This window comes from Apodemus sylvaticus, chromosome 5 (assembly GCF_947179515.1).
Source record: "Apodemus sylvaticus chromosome 5, mApoSyl1.1, whole genome shotgun sequence".
Classification (NCBI taxonomy): domain Eukaryota; kingdom Metazoa; phylum Chordata; class Mammalia; order Rodentia; family Muridae; genus Apodemus; species Apodemus sylvaticus.
Window position 1 is genome coordinate 153,800,532 of NC_067476.1, and position 12,905 is coordinate 153,813,436.

At 51.1% G+C, this 12,905-nt stretch overlaps 1 pseudogene; it reads left to right on the forward strand.

The window, feature by feature from the left end:
- The first annotated feature begins 5,248 nt into the window (after nt 1-5,248).
- LOC127684706 (40S ribosomal protein S26-like) lies at nt 5,249-5,571 on the forward strand (annotated as a pseudogene).
- Nucleotides 5,572-12,905: the final 7,334 nt, after the last annotated feature.

Below are 12,905 nucleotides of genomic sequence, written 5' to 3' on the forward strand. Positions count from 1 at the left end.
GGAGCTTACACAAAACCCCAACAGTCCCCAATGTTTGGTTTATTAATAAAAGAAAAAGAAAAAAGAAAAGAAGTGACGGCGCATACGGCGAAGCAGGAATAGGGTCGTTGTTGTGATCTGGCTGCTTCATGCTGACATTGGGGCGGCGTGTCTCTGGGGAACCTAGAGAAAGGGGTATGGGGGGTGATTGTCCAGTCCCAGGAGGACTGGCTGCTTCTTTGCTGTCCAGGGTTTGTAGAGCCATTTGAAGATAGGTCAGGAGAACAGGTCCAGTAGAAGCTGTCTGCGTCTGGAGAAGCTGAGAGGAGATTGGAGCATCTGAAGGTTGCTTCTCTGGAACTGTCCTGGATATGGCAAGGGCCTGGACTTGACAAGATGTTGGATCACATTAGTATAGTTAGGGAATAAGACTAAGTACATTTGGGAGAAAGGAAATTTTTTCTTAAGGTGTACAATTGAAACCCAGAGGAATCCCACCCTTTGGAAAGGTAGTAAAGTGGGAACTTGGGCAGATGTACTTATCTGGATGGAGCCTACTTGGTCCATGAGCAGTAGATTTGGGTAGGTTTCCTGTAGCTAACAAGTTTATTAAAGAGATAACATGAGTTAACCACATGAACAGTCTTTAAGATGAGCCTTTGTGGATCAGAAGGAATAGAATTGAAGGTTGGGAAAGTGACAGAGCAAGAAGAGGAAATATGAAGCATTTAATGGAAACAGAGTTTAGGTAAGGAGATAACTGTCTAGCTGTCAATGTAGTCAGAAGTCTGAGGAATAAACAATAACTTAGCAGTCATATTATTAAAGAATGACAGATTCTAGTGGCCAGCAGTTCTTTGTGGTCTCTGGGAAATGTTACAGGTGGTTGCTGACACCAAGAGGCTGAGGCAGTAAGGGGAAAACATGGACCTTTAGAATGGCCTCCATGGGGAGGCCCAGAACTGGGTAGTTTGAATAATTTCAGTGCGTTCTGAGTGTAGGGCTGACCCTGCCTACCTAGTGGATCTGGGATGTAGGGCTGACCCCGCCTACCTAGTGGCTCTGGGGTATGGGGGTTGATCCTACCTATCTAGTAGATCTGGGGTATGGGGGTTGATTCTATCTTCCTAGTGGATCTGGAGTGTGTATGGGGTTAACCCTAATTACTAGTGGACCCAGGGTATGGGGGTTTACCCTATCTACCTAATAATTCTGATCCACCCTACCTAATGGATCTGGGATGTAGGGTTGACCCCACCTACCTAGTGGCTCTGGGGTGTGGGGCTCATAATAGCTGCCTGGTGATTCTGGAGTGATGGTAACTTTAGGGAAGAGGATAATGGGGCCCCACAAAGATGTGGTTGTTGTGTGGGCTCTGGGTTGGTTTGCCTGGGGAAACCCAGCCCCAATGAATTGATTTCTGTCTGCACAGCCTGGCTATCCGCTCTGAGTCTGCAAGGCCCAAAGGTGTCAGAGATTACAAAGTGTTAAAAATCTGCACTAGGGCCCAAGGCAGGAGGACCCCAAGTTCAAAGGCTACCTGGTCTACCCAGTGGGCTCTAGGCCAGTGTGATCAAGTCGTGAGACTGTGTTGCAAAATAAAAATATCTAAAGGGGGCTGGTGAGACGGTAAAGTGGGTAAAGGTGGCTTTGTGTGTCAACTTGAGTCATCAGAGAGAAAGCAACCTCAGCTGGGAAAATGCCCCCATGAGATCCAGCTGTAAGGCATTTTCTCAATTAGTGATTGATGGCGGAGAGCCCAGTCCACTGTGGGTGGCTCTACCCCTGGGCTAGTGGACCTGGGCTCTGTAAGAAAGCCACGGGTAGCAGGTCAGTAAGCAGCACCGTCCATGGCCTCTGCATCAGCTCTGCGTCTGGTTCCTGCCCTGCGTGAGTTCCTGCCCTGGCTTCCTTTGGTGATGAAAACTGATGTGGAAGTATAAGCTTGGGTTTGGTCATGGCGGCCTCCCCAGAGCAACAGAAACCCTAACTAAGGCAAGGTGCTTCCTTCCAGACCCGGCCACTTGAGCTCAGTCTCCAGGACACACGTGACAGAAGGAGAGAACTAACTCTAGCGAGCAGTGCTCTGACCTTAACACAGTTGTAACATGTACATGCTCACACGCGTGTGCACTCACCAATAGGCGTGGTGGTGCACGCCTCTAATCCCAGTACTCTGGAAGCAGAGGCCCGAGGATCTACATAGGCAGCCTGTGTTGTGATCATAAAAAGAGAAAGCAGCGTAAGAATATATTGTATGGCAGTGTGGGGGGAGGGGGTGCCTCAGTGGGCCCATGCCGAGGCATCCCTTCCCCCCCTCTCCCCCAGGGATCAGACACACGATGGTATAGTATAGAAGAGAGTTTATTCAGGGCATGAGGAAGGAAGTTAAGGGGGTAGTAGAGGCAGAGAAAGGCAGAGAGAAGGAGAGAGTAGAGAAGTAGAGGCCGGCCATGACCACGTGGACAGGGTGGGGGGAGGGGGGAAGGGAAGAGCCCAAGGGGGTAAGAGAGAAGCTAAGAGAGTGAGAGAGGCAAGAGAGAGAGGAGGGGCAAGAAGTCCCTTTTATAGTTGCCAGGTAACTGTGGGGTGGAGTTTAGACAGAATCCTAACAGCCTGAGCAACACAGTGAGTTCCAGGATGACCAGGGCTACCTGGTGAGACTCTGTCTAAAACAAACAAACAAACAAACAAACAAACAAACGCCCTCCCCAAACAATAGCTGATTTCCCCTTGCCCACTTGTGATCCCAACAAGGGGAGGCCCTGGCTGAGGCAGGAGTAGAGGGCTCCAGGCCAGCCCAGGCAGGCCTTACTGAAAACCAACCAACCAAAGGAACAAGCAAAGACACAAATGCTGCTTCTCTCAATTCTCCACAGAAAAAGGAGACGACAAATGCTAGACCCACAGACTAAAGACATTGTCGGGAGCAGAGTTCCAGCTGCTCCAGATCCCCAAACTGGGCCTCGATTTACTCCCATATTTTATCCCCAGTGCCTTGGAGCACAATCGTTGTCCTTGGGATCCCTGCACCCCCAAGTCTCCTGGTGATTGCCACCTTAATGCACTGGGTCTCCACAGGCTCTTGCCTGGGTCACTAGGCCTGAGGGGCTCCACCTGCCACTGCCTGTCACTTCATTCACTGTCAAGGAAAGCTGGCACCAGAGGGTGACAGCAGTGGGTGACAGCAGCGGGTGACAGCAGCGGGTGACAACAGCAGGTCTCACATCCCTTGGAACCAGCCTCTCTTGTCATCTTAAGACCGTGCAGAAATGGTGCCTGCTGTCACCAGGAGCAGAGGGGACGGTGGCAAATGCTTTCTTTAGGTGTCAAAACCACTAAGCCTCCTCCAGGCATGGCACGGGACTGGGAAAGGTGAGAGACTTACATTTGAGGCAGCTGCCAAGGGGACAATTCCAGCCCAAGAAGACTGGCAGGTTCAGGGTGGCACAGGGCCGTCTAAGGGACTCCTTCCCATTTGTTGAGGTGGATTCTGAGGGAGCCAGGCAGGCAGCAGCTGTGACCAGAAGTGTAGGAGTGTCCAGAATCAGGGTAGTGGGTGGAGGGCCGGCAGGGACCTGCTCACTGTGTCTTCATCTCACACCAACATGCCCAGGGTAGACCCCATCATTTCCCAAGCAGTGGCTCCCCCCCCACCCCCCGTCAGCTCTGCCCACCCTGTTCACCTTGGCCTGATGCTCTGACTTTCAGCTGGTTTCTTAAATTAAAGATTGTTTTTGGCTAATGTGCTAAAATAATGGGTTCATTGAGACATTTTTTGAGACAGGGTCTCATATAAGCCCTAGCTGGCCTGGAACTTGCCATAAGTCTGAGCTGACCAGAAATCCAGAACTCCCTCTGCCTCTGCCTGTAGGGTGCTGTGATTAAAGTGCGTCACCATGCCCAGAGGAAGTCACACTTGTTTTTTAGAGGAAGGAGGGGTTCTAGGCCACGTGATTGACAGGTAGTGTTTGTGGTCAGGCTGGTGGCGGGGAAAATGGAGTCTTGGCTGTGATTCACCAGCAGGGGGCGCTGGCTCCCTAAGATTTTTTTTGTCATTAGGTCCTCTCAAATATTAAGTCTTGTTTATAAAACAAAACAAAATACTTTCCACCCTTAATCCCAACACTTGGATGCACAAATTTAACCTAGGCTCTAGTATGTGTTAGGTAAGTGCTCTACCACTGAACTATGAATCCTACGTTCGAGTCCAAAGATATGTTTTATTTATTTATTTAATTATTTAATTTTATTTTCTATTTTATTCATTATAAATATTATTTTTTATTTAAAGTAAAAATATTTATTTTATATTTTATTGTGTGTGTTTTGCTTGCTTGTATATCTGCGTACCATGTTTGTACCTCATGCCAGCAGAGACCAGAAGGAAGCACTGGATCCTCCGGACGTGGAGTTACAGACTGTTTCGAGTCATCATGTGGGTGTGGGAACTGAAAGAGCGACCGGTGCTCTGAATCCCTGAGCCATGTCTCCAGGCCCCTGCTTTGTGTTTTGTTTGTTTTGGTTTTGTTTGTTTGTTTGCTTGTTTTTGAGACGGGGCGTTCTGTAGCCCAGGTTGGCCTTGAATTTGATGTGTAGTTGAAGACAAACTTAAAACCCCTGTCTCCTGCTTGTTCTGTGCTGGGACTGTAGACCTGTGTTGTCATAGTTGACTAGAAAGGGACACTTGACAAACTGTACCCTGAAGTGGGAAGGTGACGGTCAGTATATGCAGAGAGTGTGGGGGCTGACGTTCTGCCCTGGTAACAGGAAAGAGCGAGCAAGGAAAGGCCAGTGGGGTAAGGAGGGACCGGGTGGGCAGCTCAGTAGTGCCTTTTTGTAAGGAGATGAAAATAAGCTTCCAGAGGTGATATTGGAAGGGATGTCTCAGGCCTCTCAGAGCTGGGTAGAGCTTGCACTGGTCTTAGTTTGGGGCTGACTTCTAAATGGAGGTGGGCGCCTGTTAGAAAGGAAGCGGCTGCAGAAGCGGTATGCTTGTGAGTGATGGCCGGACTGTCCCGCCCCCCACCCCGGAAGGGCACAAAAACATGGGAAATAATCCTGACTCCAAGATGACCATAAAAAAGGAGAAGCAAGCCGGGCGGTGGTGGTGCACGCCTGTAATCCCAGCACTCTGGGAAGCAGAGGCAGGCGATTTCTGAGTTCGAGGCCAGCCTGGTCTACAGAGTGAGTTCCAGGACAGCCAGAGCTACACAGAGAAACCCTGTCTCGAAAAAACCAAATCCAAAGGTGGAAAAAAAAAAAAAAAAGGAGAAGCAACAGTTGTGTCAAAAAGGGCCCTGGTCATGTGCAGCCAATTTGCTGCACGAACTGCGCCCGTTGTGTGCCCAAGGATAAGGCCATTAAGAAGTCTGTCATTCGGAATGTTGTAGAAGCCTCTGCTGTCAGGGACATATCTGAAGCGAGCCTCTTGGACACTTATGTGCTTTCCAAGCTGCATTACTGAGTGCGTTGTGCCATTCACAGCGAGGTCGTCAGGAATCGATCTGTGAAGCCTGGAAGGACCGGACTCCCCCACCATGACTCAGACCTGGTGGCACTGCACCAGGACCTCAACCAGAGCCCATGTAACGAGGTTGTTTCATAAGGGTGGAAGGAAAAATGCCTTGGAAAAATAAAATGGAAGTTATACTTGAGAGAGAGAGAGAGAGAGAGAGAGAGAGAGAGAGAGAGAGAGAGAGAGAGAGAGTTGCAGAGAATTGGGTATGGTGCACACAAGGGAGGTAGAGGGCAGGAAGATCAGAAGCTCACAGTCATCCTCCAATATGTAGTGAGTTTTGGGCCCAACTGATTTTGTTCTCTCAAAATCAGAAACAATCCCAGCACTTGGGAGTCAGAGGCAGGCAGATTTTTGAGCTCGAGGCTAGCATGGTCTACAGAGTGAGTTCTAGGACATCCAGGGCTATACTGAGAAACACTGTATCGAAAAACCAAAAAAAATATATATCAGAAACATGTAACAAAACAGCTTCTATTACTTTTAAAGCAATATATGGAATCTGGCTGTTTACAAGCAAGGAGGGCAGGGAAAACCTGCCCTATCCCATGTTGTAACTTTGAAAACTACCAGTAGGTGGCAGTGGAGGACAAGGAACGCCCTTATAGCAATGGCTCTGCAGGGGAAGCTGGTGAGATTCAGATGCATTGGCTGTCCAGGTGCATTAGGATAGGGAGGAGGATGAAGAGGATGATGATGATGATGAGGAGGAGGAACATGCTAATCAGTTTTGGGTCAAGGAAGACGTCTTACTTTGTGTTTTCATTGCTGCTACGAACAAAACACCATGACCAAAAAAAGCAAGTTGGGGAGGAAAAGGGTTTATTCGGTTTACATGTCCACATTATGGTTTTTCATTGAAGGAAGCCAGGAACTGGAACATGACAGGAACCTGGAGGCAGGAGTCTGAAGGAGAGGCCGTGGATAGGCGCTGCTTACTGGCCTATTCTTCATGGCTTGCTCGGACTGCTGCTCTCTCTCTCTCTCTCTCTCTCTCTCTTTCTAAGATTTATTGTATTTATGAGTACACTGTCACTGTCCTCAGGCAGACACACCAGGAGAGGGCATCAGATCCTATTACAGATGTTTGTGAGCTAGGCAGTGACACATACTGACTGGGCCCAGGGACAGCTGGCGAGACTCAGTTGTACCTGTAGCTGTTGCTGGAAGACACTCAATTTTGTTATTCTGGACAGATCTCAGACTGGCCAAGACCTCACTGAGTAGCCCAGGCTGGGTTCAAACTCTCAGTAATTTTCCTGCCTCAGCTCATGGGTGCTGGAAATCTAGGCATGTGCCACCATGGGCAGAACTCTCTCCTTGACTGTGTCTACTCTCTCTCCTTTGCCTTCTCCCCACTCTCCGTTGTTCTCTTACCTTGCAGTGAGCACTTCTGTTCCCCCCCCCCCCCCCACATTCTGGCCATGGCTTTGCAACAGGCTTAAAGCTACAGGCCACGTAATATGCATGAACACTTCTGAAATCATGAGCCAGGAGAGACCATTCCTCCTCCACACTTGTCTTCTGAGGTGTTTCGTCTGAGTGTGGAGAGCTGACCATTACAGCAAGAAGAACATTGGCCCTGTGTATCTACTGGTTTGGCCCACAGACATTTGGATGTGACCCACCGCCTTCCTCAGCAATGGCTTCCAACCACCTGCCTCCACACACTTATATGCTGGCTACACACAGGCCTGTGCTGGCGTCCACAGTAAACTAGGGACAGTGACTGTACCTGCAGAGTTAGATGGAACCAGCCTTCCTGTTGCTATGAGGAAAAATTCCCTGAGGATGGCTCTTATGTCTTGAAAAAAAAATACTTGGCTTTTAGTTTTGGAGGTTCAAGGGCACGGTGCCAACACGGGCTATGTTCAGGGGAGAGACCCACTCGACTAGGTCACACCGTGGTGCATGGCATCGTGCTGACTGTGTGTGGAAGAGGGAGCGATCCCACGGTGGGGTCAGAGAGGAGGGGCGGGTCAGGCCTGTTCTTTATAATGGTTCACTCCTGTCGGATCTAAATGGGGTCTCGTGAGAGCTGCTATCACCCCAGCTAAGGGAAGACCCCGTGACCTACACTTCTTCTAGAAGCTTCTATTTCATCACATGGCGACTTGGAGGACCCTGTCCGTTGGAAATAAGACATACAAGCAGCATTCCTTACCCCAGGGGAAGTGACCTTTGACGATTTTGTAGCTTGAGTATCCTGCTGTGTTTTCTATTGGGTCTGTGAAGCAGAGGGGAGGCCAAAGATGGGGCTAAAGGCTTGCTCCCGGCTGCAACGGCGCTTTTCCCTCTTAGACAGCTTCTGCCAGGCAAGTGTATGATCAGGTAACCGCTTCGTTCTGGTCTAGAACAGAATTCCTCTAAACAGCTGGCATTTACACTTAGTGCAATGCCAACCTCTCTCCACAGAGGGCGATAGAGAGGCATTGTGGGCTCTGTTGGGTTTTATGCCTTACCTGCTTTCAGATCACAGGGCTCCCCATCCCCCTCCTCCTCCCCGTGTGGTCCCAGGGCCTCATTGATTGGCTCAGGGCTGGTCTCATGGTTTAGTCATTCCGGTCAGAGCAAGTCTCAGGGTTTAGGGGTGATCTTAGTTCTTTGTTTTTACGCTTAGATTTGGTCTTGAGAAGGTGAGCGTCAGGGCCTGTGGCAGCCATGCTGTCCCCACGAGGGAAGAGTCTCGAGCTGTCAGTGATCGACGTGAGGAACGCAAGAGTAGAGGGACACGGTGCGAATTGTGAAATAGGCGGGACTGTTAGCGGTCGCGTGGCAGCCCTCTGTGTGAGAGGCCGGTGTGAGCATTCAGTTGTATGAACTTAAAAACCGACTCGTTTTCTAGTTCCCATCATCGCAACCTTTCTCCCATGAAGCAGCTTTAGGATACTTGAGGACAGAGTGGTCCTTCCTCAACCAGCGTTTTGGAAAGAGTCGCTACTTCCTGTGACAAACACTTTCTTTCTTGTCCCCACCGCTTGCAGAGGTCTCCATGCCCCTCCCTCCCTCCCTCCCTGCCTCCCTCCCTCTCCCTCTCTCTGACCTTCACCTCTCAATCGCTAAGAGGACAAGCACACTCTAACCACTACATCGTTTACCAGATGCTGTGGCTCGAACCTAGAACATCATGCATGCTAGGCAAGAGCTCTGTCAACGAAGCTACAGATCTAGTCTGTTACCTCCCTTTTCCATATGAGAAGAAAACTGCTCAGAGAAGTTAAGTAACCAGCTCAAGGCCACCCAGCTCCCGAGGGGCAGAGGTAGGGCCACCCAGCCCTTCATACCACCCCCGCTTTGCTTCATAGAGGAGAGATAGCCAGGAATCCATGTCTCCCGGGGTCAGAAGAGATCGCGGTGGAAGGTGACAGAGCCTGGACTCTGTCACCTTTGGGGGTGGGGACCCCTAACCCGGAGGCTGAGTAAGGAGGCAAAGCAGCTTGTCTTCTGCGTGCTAATGAAAAGCTCTCAGGGTGCTTTTGCCAAGTCTGCTATTGAGGTGCGAACATGCATTGGCAATTAGCAGCTGGGGCGGCGGCAGATGGAGCCTGTGTGAAAGAAAGCCTTCACGGTGGAGCTGCGGAACTCAAGAGTGTCCCCAGCCGGTCCCCACCCCGCCTGTCTGCCTGTCTGCTGTTAGGTGACCAGACCTTCTTCCCCTGTGACTGTGGGCTCCTTGAGCAACAGTTAAGGGTGCCACTGATGTCTGTGACCCCCGCCCCCCGGGCATTTCCTGAGGACCACACCCACTCTTCATTGCTCTCATTTCATAGACACATCATGGAGTCAGGCTGATAGATAGTCTGCTCTTCAGAACTGGACCTTCACCTGAGCACAGTGGCTCTCCACTGTGATCCTAGCGCACTTGGGAGGAGGAGGAAGGAGGGTTGGGGGGTTCAAGTCTGGCCTCACCAACATAGCAAGTCAAGGCTGCATGAGACCCTGTCTGGAAAACACCAACAACCAACCAACCAACCAACCAACCATAAAACCTAAAGGGAACACCCACAAACAAACCTCAAAGATCACACGCCAGGAGCGTGTCCCTCGTTAACTCTCTTCTGTGATGGGAGCTGGCTCAACTGTGCATGTGCCTCTGGTTGCAGAGAGAGAGAGAGAGAGAGAGAGAGAGAGAGAGAGAGAGAGAGAGAGAGAGAGAGAGAGATGCCAACCCCACTCCTTCTGGTTTCCTTCCTACTTTTCTGGGGTCAGCCAAGCCTGACGAAGCGCCGTGGGGACTCTCTGGGTCACGAGTGCACTGGAGTGGCGGGGCTCCCTCACGGGTGGAAACTGAAGGTGGTGACTCATTCCCAGGGAGCACCGTGGTGGCACTGGGTTGTCTTCCTCTTCCTGGCCGTAAGCTCGGAGACTGTGCATCCTCCAGACTTGGCATCCTGTCATAATGTGGTCACTATAGGACCACTAGGGTCCTGTGGTCTTCGTCTGACTCCTGAACGTGGGGTCAAATGGGGTCAGATCGGGTTAATTATTACGGCTGTGCTCGTAGGGAAGACCTGGAGAAGTGACAGGAAGTGGGAGGCCGGTGTCTGGGCCTGGGATTAATCAGCAGCCTCCTTCTGGGAGCACAAAACAGAACTGGCATCACAGAGAAGCTCTGCCACTGGACCAAGCCTGGGATCCGTGACCGTTAGTCACGCCATGGGCTGCCCCATGGTGTGTGCACTCCCCCCCATCCCCCTGGCATCTCTGGGTCCAAAGGTCTTATCTCCTGTGGAGATGGCGTGTTGAGATTCTAGAAAACATAGTGTTGGAAGCCCTGGATCCTCCTCCTCATCTTTGGTTCTTTTGTTGTTGTTTTGTTTGAGACAGGGTTTCTCTGTGTAGCCCTGGCTGTCCTGGAACTCACTCTGTAGACCAGGCTGGCCTCAAACTCAGAAATCTGCCAGCCTCTGCCTCCCGAGTGCTGGGATTAAAGGCGTGTGCCACCACCCCCTGGCCCCTCATCTTTGTTTTTAATTGAAAAATGTTAAGATATTTTATGAGTGGCGTGACTGCATGCTTGTACGTGCACCCGAAGGTATAGAGCACCCCTGGACGGGATGGTTGTGAGGCACCATGTAGATGCTGGGAACTGAACTCAGGTCCACCGGAAGAACAAGTGCTTTTGATTCCCGAGCCATCTCTCCATTCCCTTTCATTCCCTGACTAGCTTGGAACTCACTATGTAAATCAGGCTAGCCTTGAACTCACAGAGACCCAGGCCCCAAGCCCAGTCAGTGGCCACCTCAGTCCCGCATGTGCCCGGGACATCTCCAAGGCAGAGGGCTTCAGCTTCCCACAGAGTCTCCAAGTGGCCACAGGATCATACATCCTCCTGGTGACTTCGTGGTGGGGGGAGATAGACTTACCTTAGCTGGTGCCACCCTAGGATGGACGGCACCACCAGAGAGCTGACCCTAGGATGGACGGCACCACCAGAGAGCTGACCCTAGGATGGACGGGTTGGGTCTGTCAGAATGAAGGAGAGCGGCGTTCAGTGGCCAGCAGTGTCAAAGTCACTGCTCTGCCCACACGTGTGACCGTAACTCATCCCTACTCCAGCCTTCTCCTGGCCCTGCTGGACCGTCATCCAGGGGACGGATTGCTCGGCTGCAGGGCCACCTCTATCTTGTCCCAGCCTGCTTGTCTATGACAAGGCCGCTGTTGTGCTAGAGACTGTGAAGGGCTTAGGGCCACTCAGGTCTTCCAGACACGAGCTTCAGGGTGTTGGGGTGTCTGCTTCTGGTGCCTTGGCCATCTCATCTTCCTGTGACACTAAAGCACTCCCTGGGAGCTCGGCAGGGGACAGACCATCTGTGGAGGCCAGGGGGTGAAGGTCTGGCTACGTTTCCCACGGTCCCCGTCCCCTAGAATGGGGTCCCCTGGTGCCTGGGTCACTGCCCTATTCGTGTCATGCCCCTAAACTGCTGAAGTGAGGTGCTTTGTATCCAAGTCCCTTTATGAACAAAATTCAGCCACTCATCAACTGGACTTGTCACTAGGGAGGGTGGATTTTGCTGGGCCCAGTGTGTTGGGACAGGAGGAGCTGCACCTGTTCTCAGGAGCTAGTCCCCCATCTCTCTTCCTCTCCCCGCCCCCCACTCTCACATGTGTGTGAGTATGTGTGATGTGTGTCTCTCTCTTTCTCTTTCTCTTAAAGAAAGACTAGTTGGTGGCTTTAAGTCTATTTCAAGCCAGGTTATGTGGGTAAACAATGTTTTTTTTTTTTTTTCTCTTTTCTTTTCTGAAAAGCAAGTTAGAAACTTCGGGGAGCTGTTTTACGGTTGGGACACCAATCCCACAATTCCATGGCACTCGTTCATCCACCTGACTGGACACAAAAGACAGTGACCCACACAGGATGGAATTTAGAATCCCCAGGGGGACCTGGGGGAGGCTATGACACAGGTTCAGCTGCGCCAGTGTGGGCCTGGCTTCGTCCCAGTCAGGGTGTTCTGAGGAGCTTCCGGTCTTCAGGAGGTGAAGTGTCCAGGGGCACAGAAAAGATTGCAAATAAATAACTGTGTAGTGTATCATTTGGCAATCAGGGGGTTTAGAGATGGGTAAGGAGGTGTTTAAAATACAGGTTTAAGCTGGGTCTGGTCATGTAGGCCCATATGGGATACTGGAAGCTGAGGCAGGGGGCTCACAAGTTCAAGGCCCACCTGGACTCCACGAGACTGTTTTGTTTTTTGTTTTGTGGGTTTTTTTTTTGTTGTTGTTTGCTTGTTTTGTTTTTGAGACAGGGTTTCTCTGTGTAGCCCTCGCTATCCTGGATCTCACTCTGTAGACCAGGCTGGCCTTGAACGCAGAAATCTGCCTGCCTCTGCCTCCCAAGTGCTGGGATTACAGGCATCCACAAGACTGTCTTAAGACATAACTTAAAAAGAGGCTGGAAGGGAAGGAAGCTCAGGGTAAGGACCTGCCCAGCATGGGCGAGGACATGGGTTCTATGGCCAGTAGCATGAGCTAAAAAACCAAAGGCTTGAGTTTTACTGAAGCTTGTGGGGTCAGCACGTCCCAGGGAGAGAGCATATCACTGGAGAGTAGCATGTACCTCTAGGGGAGGGGCACAGGGAGACAACAGGGTAGGAGGTGTGAGGAGCAGGGAGGCCATATTGGGGGGAGGGGCTTGCTTTCCCTGTAGCTTCTGTGTGAGGACCAGGTGAAGAAGAACAAGCGGGCTTGGTCAGAGGGGCTGTGCCTAGTTGCCTGATGCCCGGTTCTAATGTGTGTGGCCTGGGAACTGTGACCACCCCACTCAGGAAGTGGTAGGGTCAGGGCTCTGGAGGTGGGTTTGAAAATTGACAGTCTCTAGGAACTAAGACCCAGGAAGTGGCAATGGCTCTCGGTCTCTGGTGTCTAGAGAAGAGGTGGGCGTAGCTGAGAAGGAAGAAATTCTCAGGGTGGT